The sequence below is a fragment of the Bufo gargarizans genome, chromosome 3 (assembly GCF_014858855.1).
Source record: "Bufo gargarizans isolate SCDJY-AF-19 chromosome 3, ASM1485885v1, whole genome shotgun sequence".
In the NCBI taxonomy this organism is placed as follows: domain Eukaryota; kingdom Metazoa; phylum Chordata; class Amphibia; order Anura; family Bufonidae; genus Bufo; species Bufo gargarizans.
Window position 1 is genome coordinate 25,437,612 of NC_058082.1, and position 12,284 is coordinate 25,449,895.

General features: G+C 43.0%; 1 protein-coding gene across 1 annotated transcript in view; it reads left to right on the top strand.

Annotated features, from left to right (window-relative positions):
* The first annotated feature begins 6,447 nt into the window (after nt 1-6,447).
* MTMR2 (myotubularin related protein 2) overlaps nt 6,448-12,284 on the top strand; it is a 42,739-nt gene continuing 36,902 nt past the window's right edge. The window contains exon 1 of the mRNA XM_044284065.1: nt 6,448-6,579. The gene's annotated coding sequence lies outside the window, so the exon portion shown is untranslated. The remainder of the gene's footprint in view (nt 6,580-12,284) is intronic.

Here is a 12,284-nt window from a genome sequence, read left to right on the forward strand (position 1 = left end):
GCCTGCTCACATCTTACCAAGCACAGCATTGTCCATTGGATAGTGACTGTGCTGCTTGGTATTGCAGCTCAGCCCTATTCACTTGAATGAGACTGAGCTGCGCCTAGGCCATGACCAATGAACATGACCTCACATGACGTAGGAAGAGCTCACCAGTGTGCTGTGGTCTCTTCAGACAGCTGATCAGCAGTGGTGCCAGGAGTCGGACCTCGAAGCCGATCTGATACTGGAGTCGGACCCCAGGAGTCGTACCCCGAAGCCGATCTGATACTGATGACCTATGGATAGATGATCCATATCAAAATCTAGAAGACTTGCAGAATGATCCTGGAAGTCTCACCAAGCATAGAAATCAGTGTTAGGTCTTCTACATCTATAGGCCACAAGCATATGGAGGGGGTCTGCATTGCCACAAAATATTAAGACTAAGGCTGCTGTGGGGCCCCTGGAGGAGTGAAGCCCAATGTTAGGATAGATCTCTTCCATGAAGGAACTCTGTATCCATAAGACATAACAAGGTTGGCTCATCCAGGTTACCGGGATCTGTAACCAGGAAGTAGAGTGGGTTTTTATTTTTGTCGTGCAGACCCTCTTCCCACCTTTGACTGATTGACTTCCTGTCTGGCTCGCCAACAGTTGAAAACCTTTATTTGCATGGAGTCTCTTCCGTAATTAGTGAAAATGGTACTGGCAGAGTGCATGGTACTGTTAGGTTGACATTATACCCTGGTGCTGTTTGACTGCATCGACGACTGACAGGTGGGGTCTGTCGAGCGACTTTGGCGTCTGTTGTGTGACTTTGTGGCTTCAGTGTCACAATGATGTGAACAGAGCCTTACATTGACCCCTGCTGCCAATGGTAGAAATCCCAACAACATTGCAGTTGCCTAATATATTAGAATATGTTTATTAGAATTCTGAGTTGTGTTGTCCCTCTGTTATTCCTCTTATAAATTAATGACTGAATTCAACTATTCCCTTTTTGTTTGTGTCTATGTACACATCACCGATTGGACAGCGTCAGACTGTGTAGAGAAACCCCCCTATCAACAAGGGAAATAGTAACACCCAGCCGTCAATCTATTCAGACATTTCCAGGAAGAATAGCAGAGAAATGACAAAATGAAAAGTTCTAAGAAAAGTTATTTTACGGGAAATGCAAGTATTCCCTAAAACAGACATGTCAGAGGAGCAGACAGAACCTTCAGTGTCCCCATAGCAGTTTTTGAATGCTCATCCGACTTTTTAAAAAATAGACAGTACTGTAATAATTACAAACAGAACAATCGACAGTCTACGAGCCGTAAAATCCCGACAGTCTATGCAACGCTGCTTATTTGCTCTTACAAGCTTAGTTAGACTTGGCCGCGGGCTGCCAAAATAATCTTTTCTCGTACAGTATACAAACTATTAGATTCAGCTCTGATTTTTACCAGCAGAGCAACGTGTTCATGGCTTGTAATCGAAAGTATTATACACAACAAACAAAACCAGAAACCACATCCTCCAAATTAAGATCTTCTAAAAGCCGCTGGTACAAAGATGGAATAATACAAGACCATGGCCTACGCTGCCATCTGGTGGTAGTACATCAGAACTACACCCAAGTTGTCCAACATGAGCTCATCGCGGCTATCCGTAAAAGAGAACACATTGGTGTTCAGGTAGAGAATTGATCATTGTAATTATGATGCGGAAGCATTTATTCCATAACATCCAGAGAGTCACCAGTAGGGCATTGCTGATTGCAGCTTTTTTTTATTTTTATTAATATTATTATTATTATTTCCCTTTTAACCCTTTCACTGCCAGGCCAATTTCCACACTTGAGAAACAAAAATGAGACATGAATTATAAAAAAATATAATATCGGCATACCTTATAGCTTCTAAAAAGAAGGCACCTGGTACATTCTGAAAATTCCCTTTACAAACATGGGCACCCTCATGCAACCTTGCATCGCTGTGTAATGTTTTGTAAAAAATGCACACAAAAAATAAAAAATCATGTTTCCAGCTAAAGATCTGACCCAAGCAGAGCCTGAGTTGAGATGCACAAAACTTACTAAAAATCCAAGTTCATGTGTGTCACTTATATCTACGTTTATATGCACATATCGTCACATCATTAAAGGGGTTCTCCGGGATTTAAAGATTGTTGACCTATGCTCAGGATAGTTCATCAATATGAGATCGGCAGGGGTCCTAGGCCAGTGACGTCACGTTCCTTGGTCACTTGGCTTAGGCTACATGCACACGAATGTTGTCTGTTTCCATGTCTGTTCCAGTTTTATTTGCGGATAGGATGCGGACCCATTCATTTAAATGGGTCCGCAAAAAACACGGACAGCACACCGCGTGCTGTCCGCATCAGTATGTCCGTTCCGTTGCCCTGCAAAAAAAATAGTGCATGTCCTATTTTTTTCTAGTTTGCGGACAAGGATAGGCATTATTACAATGGACCGCAAAACACATACGGTCGTGTGCATGTAGCCTTAGATGCAGCTCAGTCCCATTCAAGTGAATGGGGCTGAGCTGCAATACCAAGCACAGCCACTATAAAATATACACGGCGCTGTGCTTGGTAAGCTGCGAGGAGGCTGCGGCCTAGCTGTACATCTTCTTACCTCTTAAATAGAAAAAAGTTCCTACTAAATGCACATATTCTCTTTGAGGGGGTGATGACACGAAGAAAGGCTCCTGTATCCTGCCACTAGAGTTGCTAAAGACTATACAGGGGGAAAGATGACATCAGCAGGCTGTGATTCGTACGCGAGGCAGGAGGATGACATTAAGAAAAGCTCCTGTACACCCCCAGGGTCACTGGAGGCTGTACAAGGAGAGAGATGATAGTAACAGGCTGTGTTAGGTAAGGATGGCGGGGAGATGACATGAAAAAAAGCTTCTATATCTCTCCCCCAGGGTCAGTGGAGGCTGTACAGGGGGATAGTAACAGGCTGTGATCTCTCTTTCTGATGTCACTTGCCCCTTCCCATGCCCCCAACTTCAAATGAGTACTGTGCCCGAAATATTGCATCAGATATTGATTTTGGGCTTCAATATCATCCCAATTTAAGCTGTACCTCTTATATTCTAGCCACGGCAAGTGTTTAAAGTCATTATGTATTACACATTTGATTGGCAACATAAGGGTTAAAGAGGGCCTCCGAATTTTCTATAACGTTGCAAGTAACCTTGTGATTATTTTTTCCATAGGGTATAATAAAAGAAAAAATTTAAATATAATTTTATTTGATTTCTACAACCTCATTTTCCATTTAGATCCTAGGCAGAGGAACCTGCCCGGGAACCTATCTAGAGAATGTCTCACAGGTAGATTTTATAATAAATGATTCCTTATGCAGGTTCCTGGGAGGGCATGAATACTGTTACTTTCAGGCAGGAGTGACTTGCCAGTAAACCCCCGTGCAGACCACATAGGTCACCAATTTCAGTGTATTTTCGGCTTTTGCTCTGAGTATCATTTTTAATACATCGCAGCATTTGTATAATTATGTGTAATTTTGTATTTATAAGTGTTTTCTGGATCGAACATACTGAATAAAGCTCACTTGTCATAAGCTCCAACTATATGCATAAGCTTCATCTGTCCCATCAAATACACAATCTTACATTTATAATTTTTTTTGGTCATTTTTGTACAGGAATTTGTATGAATACTTAGGATGATTTTGCAGGTTCTGAGCCTGGTTATCTACCGCATTATATTGTGTTCTCATATTCATTATTGTACTCAGTATATCCTTGTGTTCTAATGGTTTTTACTTTTTGTATTGTATGTAAATACAGTTTTCACTATAAAGTATCCATGTCTGACTTATTTTATATTAACACAAGCATAAAACCGACTATATAATAAAATATTACATTTCAAACCTGCATGTATGGTTCTCTGTGTGACAAGATCATGGTATGTTTTTCATATATTGGCATTCAAGACTGGGGGTTTTTAGTGGCGGAGTCGATAGCAGGGTCTGACAGGTTGACCACAGGCTGAGGATCGTGGTAACAGTACTACCGATTAGGCTTACTATGTGGTATATGGGGAAGGGGGTGGTAAGAGAGTCAGTTCTGTGTGTGGTCCATGACCCTGACACGGGACCCCTCTTAAGGATGTCGCAATAATTTAGTGGATATTATACAGTTGAACTGAAAGAAACTTTAACAGAGGGCCAAATGCTTGATGGTTACACACACGGACACTTGGCTTAGTGGTTACAATCACACATGGGTACTGAGCTTAGTGATTACAGTTTTCTGGCAGACACGTAGCTTAGTGCTAACACTTCTCTGCTAGGTACAGAGATTAGGGATCGCAGTTATCTGGCAGGTACAAAGCTCAGTGGTTACAGTTATCTAGTGGGCACACAGCTTAGTGATTACAATGCCCTGGTAGGTACACAGCTTAGTGGTTACAATTCTCTGATGAGCACACAGCTTAGTGGTTGCAATTCTCTGATAAGCACACAGCTTAGTGGTTACAGTTCTCTGATGAGCACACAGCTTAGTGGTTACAGTTCTCTAGCAGGCACACAGCCTAGTGGTTACAATTCTCTGATAAGCACACAGCTTAGTGGTTACAGTTCTCCAGCAGGCACACAGCTTAGTGGTTACAGTTCTCTAGCAGGCACACAGCTTAGTAGTTACAGTTCTCTAGCAGGCACACAGCTTAGTAGTTACAGTTTTCTGGCAGACACGTAGCTTAGTGCTAACATTTCTCTGCTAGGTACAGAGATTAGGGATCACAGTTATCTGGCAGGTACAAAGCTCAGTGGTTACAGTTCTCTAGCAGGCACGCAGCTTAGTGGTTACAATTCTCTGATGAGCACACAGCTTAGCGGTTACAGTTCTCTAGCAGGCACACAGCTTAGTGGTTACATTTATATGGTGGGCACATGGCTTAGTGGTAACAATTCTCTTGTGGGCACACAGCTGATTACAGTTCTCTAGCAGGCACTCAACTTAGTGGTTATAGTTCTCTGGCAGGCACACAGCTTAGTCTTTACAATGCCCCGGCAGGAACACAGCTTAGTGCTTACAGTACCATGGTAGGTACACAGATTAGTGCTTACAGTGCCCTGGTAGGTACACAGATTATTGCTTACAATGCCCTGGTAGGTACACATCTTAGTGGTTACAGTGCCATGGTAGGTACACAGATTAGTGCTTACAGTGCCCTAGTAGGTACACAGATTAGTGCTTACAGTGCCCTAGTAGGTACACAGATTAGTGCTTACAGTGCCCTGGTAGGTACACAGATTATTGCTTACAATGCCCTGGTAGGTACACAGCTTAGTGGTTACAGTGCCCTGGTATAGTTCAGTGGTGGGCACACAGCTTAGTGTTTACAGTTTTCTGCCAGGTACACAACTTAGTGATTACAGTTCTTTGGTAGGCACACAGCTTAGTGGTTACAGTCCTATGGCGGTCACACAGCTTAGTTATTACACGTCTCTTGCAGGCACACAGCTAAGTGGTTAAAATTCTCTGGTGGGCACACAGTAACAAAGAAGGTACAATACAGTTGCTCACCTTTTTTGTCAGTAAGAGTAACGGGGCTTCCCATGGCCTACAGCACTGGAAGTTGTCTGGAACCACTTGTAGACTCCAGTGGATCACAGGTAATCACGGAGGATTCTCACCTGTCAGAACCAAACACAGCAGTCCCATTAGAATCAGTGTACCACTGGAAGCAGTACACAAACACTTACAGAACCACTGGGTCACTGCGTCTCGTACACTGACAGGGCCCAGGCTCGGCCAGTCTTGATCCTAGACTTCGCTGAAGTGACAAGTTACTGCTCTCTATCACTGTTCACTACACCAAGTGAACAAGCCATGCCAATCCACCTCATGTATACTTTGGCTCTACCCCTGGTATGGAGCCTGTGCAGTGCTACACTCTTCCATCTGCGCACAATACCCAGAGACCTATGTTGTCCATGTGTCCACCACTACAGAATAAACAGCCAGATAAAGGGCCAGTATCTGCAAATGAACATGTCAAGGTACCAACAATAAACATGGCATCAGCACACTACTGCGAAACATGTCAACCTAACAGCGTTACCCAGTTGCCCTCCCTGGAGGAATCCAGTGCCCAATAATTAAGTTCAGTTCATACGCTCGTTGGGGGACATTTATCAATCATGGCGTAATTTGCCCTCCAAAAATACTAATAGGATAGATCATCAGTTCAAAAATCTTGGAAAACCCCCTTTAAACCACACGTGCTTATTATTTGATTTTCTAAAGTAGTCATTTACTACAACTGTGTGAAGTTATAAACCTGGAGAACATGATATTCCGTTCATTGACCACTTCCTCTTCATGATGGAAAAATTACTAGACCGTTTTTTTTTTTTTCTGCATGCTCCATGTGACTATTACACAATGCTCTGCACACAGGAAAGCGGCTGAGCGTTATCACCAGCGCACATAACTAATCAGTACGTTGTCAGGGATTCATATGCCTGTGTTCAAAGAGCAGGATATAGCATATTATCAGTAAGAGAGTCCGGCCTGAGGCGGCATGTCTGCGGCACAATGTGGGTCTGAGGTATGTTCACGTTTCTTTCGCACATATCCTGCTTATTGAGATCTCTTCTGTATGAGTTTTGCAGTTTTGTACTTGCTAAACATATGATAAATCTAAAAAAACAACAACAATGGGTAAAAGTGTTAGCCACAAACGAAAACCCTGCCTCAAAGATATAGCCACACTGGGTCCACTGACTGGTGGACCTGTCCATGACTGGCCACGTATTTCAATGGGCGACATGTAGTACCATGTGTATGGTGGTTACAACAGCAACAGCAGATCACTCGGGGTCTCAATAGCCGTACCAATGGCAAAAAGCTGCTCAGTCTCATTTTTAAGGCTACTATTCAAAGATTTCATCTGTAGTTTGTCTCTGGCAGTTACCACAACTGTTACAGAAAAAAAAAATTGGAAGCAAAAAGAATTGCTCCTCGTGATGTTTATGTACCGGTTGCTCTGCTATGCTTTGATTGACTACAAATCCTTTGAAGAACTTTCCAGAAAACCTGAGCTGATTTTTGGATAATAGGTACGGTATCTAGCTGTTCTTTTATCAGTGTTGTTATTACTTGATCTGAAGGCCTCCACCGTACGGTGAACTTCCACAAACATACAAGGCCTTAGATGTTTGGCAAAAGCAAAGGTATGATTCTTTGTCAAGAAATTGTATCCATCACACATTGTTATGTGATGTACTCTTTGATGAGACGGTCCGGCTCTCTGCTGAAAACTAAGGAGTCACCACCATTTTATTACCACTTTTATTAACTTAATGTCTCCAGAATTTGGTTGGAGTCCATCTCCTTTCCTTGAGGAGCTCATTGTTGGTGGGTTGAAGATCTCCCATCTTACCCGCAACTTGTCATCCATCTTTTCCCCCACCCTTTTATCTTCTAACACCCCTTTGTTCCTCCTTTCCTTTCTCTCGTTATATATTTTTTACATTTTCTTTCTAGCCTACCTTAGGTTCCAAATTTTAAAAAACTGTCTAGATCCAGCAGCTACATGTAGAGACGATTCTTGTGGGTATCAGTCTTGCTTCCTCTCCACGTCTTTCTGCATCTTAGTCCCACATATTTGAAGGATATGCATTGTTTCTCATATTATTTCTTCGTTTGCTGCCCTAGTTGTGTTTTAGTTACGTATCTTTGCTTTTTCGCACCCACCACCTAGGGCAGTGATGGCGAACCTATGGCACGGGTGCCAGAGGCGGCACTCAGAGCTCTCTCAGTGGGCACCCGCACCCTGGAAAAAGTCTATGGTGTACCAATATACTCTAAACTCTACCAGCCAATCATCAGCGCTGGGCGCACTATGAACAGCACGGACAGCACATTGAATGTAGGCAGGTCATTATACTTAAATGATAAAGTACATGGAAAATATACGATACTGGACTGTAGTATTCAGGATAAATTGCTGTGTTGGCACTTTGCGATAAATAAGTGGGTTTTGGGCTGCAGTTTAGGCACCCGGACTATAACAGGTTCGCCATCACTGACCTAGGGCATATGACCCATCAGCTCCCTATAGCTATGACCTTGTGTAATGTCTCCCAAGGTTCTGTTAAGAGGGTGTACTTCAGGCCCCTCACAATGGCCGGTCCTTTCTTCTCTGCAGGCCGCAGACACAGAATCGTGTGATGGCAGCTCTGTACATGTTGTTACTTTTGCTTCCAACACACAGAAGTACTTGTGCTTAAAGGGGTTATCCCGTGATTAATGTAAAAAATGTAAATCGAACATCATATAGTACATGTCAGTCTCTTTCTAACAAATCAGCCCTGTACCTCACATGGGTCCGGAGATCTCCCCATTCATTGTTTTAATCGCTCTGCTAGATTTATACCAAGCTGGCACTTTAAAGGGTGCGTCCTTTCCTAGGGGACCTGTAACACCTCAGAGTGGTGTTACCACTTCTGCACCTTGCTTCTATCTTTTATAGTCTAACCTGTATTTCATCTATATATTTATTTCCAGGTTCCTCAAAACTGTGCATTTATAATAATGTTATGTAACTGTTCATGTACTGTGCCTGGTTCACCAGCAGGTGGCAGAGCTGTATGTAGGTAGAATGGAGCGTTCTATTCTAACCCCCCCCCCCCCCCCCCCCCCGTAGGGAAGTGGGCTAGTCCTATTTCCTGAAGTAAGGGTGGGGACCAGTGGGAGTGTAGTTTACCCCCTGCAAGGGGATGGGTGTGCAGGGGCATGTCTCTGCTGGACTTGCCCATGCCAGCTGGTCAGGGAGGCTGAAGCATAGAAGCCTCAGGAGCCAGGAGATTAGTTCCTCGGCTAAAACTAAGTCTGATTAAAGAGAGAAGTGCAGCATAAAGAAAAAGCCAAGTTATCCAGTCAGCTTGTCAGTACATCAGAGTGAGAGAAAGATATAGCAGAGTTGAGTTTGCCTGCCAGTTTAATGCTAAAGCCTGCTGGAACCAAGCCCAAGCCTGTAAGCTGTTGGAAGAAACGTTTATTCAAAGGGGTTCTGCAGTTTGTTTAAACTGATGATCTATCCTCTGGATAGATCATCAGCATCAGCATCTGATCGGCCGGGCTCTGACACCCAGGACCCCCGCCGATCAGCTGTTTGAGAACGCAGTGGCGCTCCAGCAGCGCCACTGCCTTCTCAATGTTTACCGCAGGCCCAGTGACGTCACGACTAGTATCAACTGGCCTGGGCACGGCTAAGCTCTGTTCGCTTGAATGGAGCTTAGCCCCGCCCAGGTCAGTTGATACTAGTCATGGTGACGTCACTGGGCCTGCGGTAAACAGTGAGAAGGCCGCGGTGCTGCTGGACCCCCGGTGATCAGATGCTGATGATCTATCCAGAGGATATATCATCAGTTTAACCACTTCAGCCCCGCTAGGTGAAACCCCCTTCATGACCAGAGCACTTTTTACACTTCGGCACTACACTACTTTCACCGTTTATCGCTCGGTCATGCAACTTACCATACAAATGAATTTTACCTCCTTTTCTTCTCACTAATAGAGCTTTCATTTTTGTTATTAATCAAAATGTAACGATTTTTTTGCAAAAAAATGAAATTTTTCACTTTCAGCTGTAAAATTTTGCAAAAAAAACGACATCCATATATAAATTTTTCGCCAAATTTATTGTTCTACATGTCTTTGATAAAAATAAAATGTTTGGGCAAAAAAAAAATGGTTTGGGTAAAAGTTATAGCATTTACAAACTATGGTACAAAAATGTGAATTTCCGCTTTTTGAAACAGCTCTGACTTTCTGAGCACCTGTCATGATTCCTGAGGTTCTACAATGCCCAAACAGTAGAAAACCCCCACAAATGACCCCATTTCGGAAAGTAGACACCCTAAGGTATTCGCTGATGGGCATAGTGAGTTCATAGAACTTTTTATTTTTTGTCACAAGTTAGCGGAAAATGATGATGATTTAATTTTTTTTATTTTTTCTTACAAAGTCTCATATTCCACTAACTTGCGACAAAAAATAAAAAATTCTAGGAACTCGCCATGCCCCTCACGGAATACCTTGGGGTGTCTTCTTTCCAAAATGGGGTCACTTGTGGGGTAGTTATACTGCCCTGGCAATTTAGGGGCCCAAATGTGTGAGAAGAACTTTGCAATCAAAATGTGTAAAAAATGACCGGTGAAATCCAAAAGGTGCACTTTGGAATATGTGCCCCTTTGCCCACCTTGGCAGCAAAAAAGTGTGACACATCTGGTATCGCCGTACTCAGGAGAAGTTGGGGAATGTGTTTTGGGGTGTCATTTTACATATACCCATGCTGGGTGAGAAAAATATCTTGGTCAAATGCCAACTTTGTATAAAAAAATGGGAAAAGTTGTCTTTTGCCAAGATATTTCTCTCACCCAGCATGGGTATATATAAAATGACACCCCAAAACACATTCCCCAACTTCTCCTGAGTACGGCGATACCAGATGTGTGACACTTTTTTGCTGCCAAGGTGGGCAAAGGGGCACATATTCCAAAGTGCACCTTTCAGATTTTGCAGGCCATTTTTTACACATTTTGATTGCAAGGTACTTCTCACACATTTGGGCCCCTAAATTGCCAGGGCAGTATAACTACGCCACAAGTGACCCCATTTTGGAAAGAAGACACCCCAAGGTATTCCGTGAGGGGCATGGCGAGTTCCTAGAATTTTTTATTTTTTGTCACAAGTTAGCGGAAAATGATGATTTTTTTTTTTTTCTCTTTTTTCCTTACAAAGTCTCATATTCCACTAACTTGCGACAAAAAATAAAAAATTCTAGGAACTCGCCATGCCCCTCACGGAATACCTTGGGGTGTCTTCTTTCCAAAATGGGGTCACTTGTGGGGTAGTTATACTGCCCTGGCAATTTAGGGGCCCAAATGTGTGAGAAGAACTTTGCAATCAAAATGTGTAAAAAATGACCGGTGAAATCCAAAAGGTGCACTTTGGAATATGTGCCCCTTTGCCCACCTTGGCAGCAAAAAAGTGTGACACATCTGGTATCGCCGTACTCAGGAGAAGTTGGGGAATGTGTTTTGGGGTGTCATTTTACATATACCCATGCTGGGTGAGAAAAATATCTTGGTCAAATGCCAACTTTGTATAAAAAAATGGGAAAAGTTGTCTTTTGCCAAGATATTTCTCTCACCCAGCATGGGTATATGTAAAATGACACCACAAAACACATTCCTCAACTTCTCCTGAGTACGGCGATACCAGATGTGTGACACTTTTTTGCTGCCAAGGTGGGCAAAGGGGCACATATTCCAAAGTGCACCTTTCAGATTTTGCAGGCCATTTTTTACACATTTTGATTGCAAGGTACTTCTCACACATTTGGGCCCCTAAATTGCCAGGGCAGTATAACTACGCCACAAGTGACCCCATTTTGGAAAGAAGACACCCCAAGGTATTCCGTGAGGGGCATGGCGAGTTCCTAGAATTTTTTATTTTTTGTCACAAGTTAGCGGAAAATGATGATTTTTTTTTTTTTTCTCTTTTTTCCTTACAAAGTCTCATATTCCACTAACTTGCGACAAAAAATAAAAAATTCTAGGAACTCGCCATGCCCCTCACGGAATACCTTGGGGTGTCTTCTTTCCAAAATGGGGTCACTTGTGGCGTAGTTATACTGCCCTGGCAATTTAGGGGCCCATATGTGTGAGAAGTACTTTGCAATCAAAATCTGTAAAAAATGACCGGTGAAATCCGAAAGGTGCACTTTGGAATATGTGCCCCTTTGCCCACCTTGGCAGCAAAAAAGTGTGACACATCTGGTATCGCCGTACTCAGGAGAAGTTGGGGAATGTGTTTTGGGGTGTCATTTTACATATACCCATGCTGGATGAGAGAAATATCTTGGCAAAAGACAACTTTTCCCATTTTTTTATACAAAGTTGGCATTTGACCAAGATATTTTTCTCACCCAGCATGGGTATATGTAAAATGACACCCCAAAACACATTCCCCAACTTCTCCTGAGTACGGCGATACCAGATGTGTCACACTTTTTTGCAGCCTAGATGCGCAAAGGGGCCCAAATTCCTTTTAGGAGGGCATTTTTAGACATTTGGATCCCAGACTTCTTCTCACGCTTTAGGGCCCCTAAAAAGCCAGGGCAGTATAAATACCCCACATGTGACCCCACTTTGGAAAGAAGACACCCCAAGGTATCCAATGAGGGGCCTGGCAAGTTCATAGAATTTTTTTTTTTTTTGCATAAGTTAGCGGAAATTGATTATT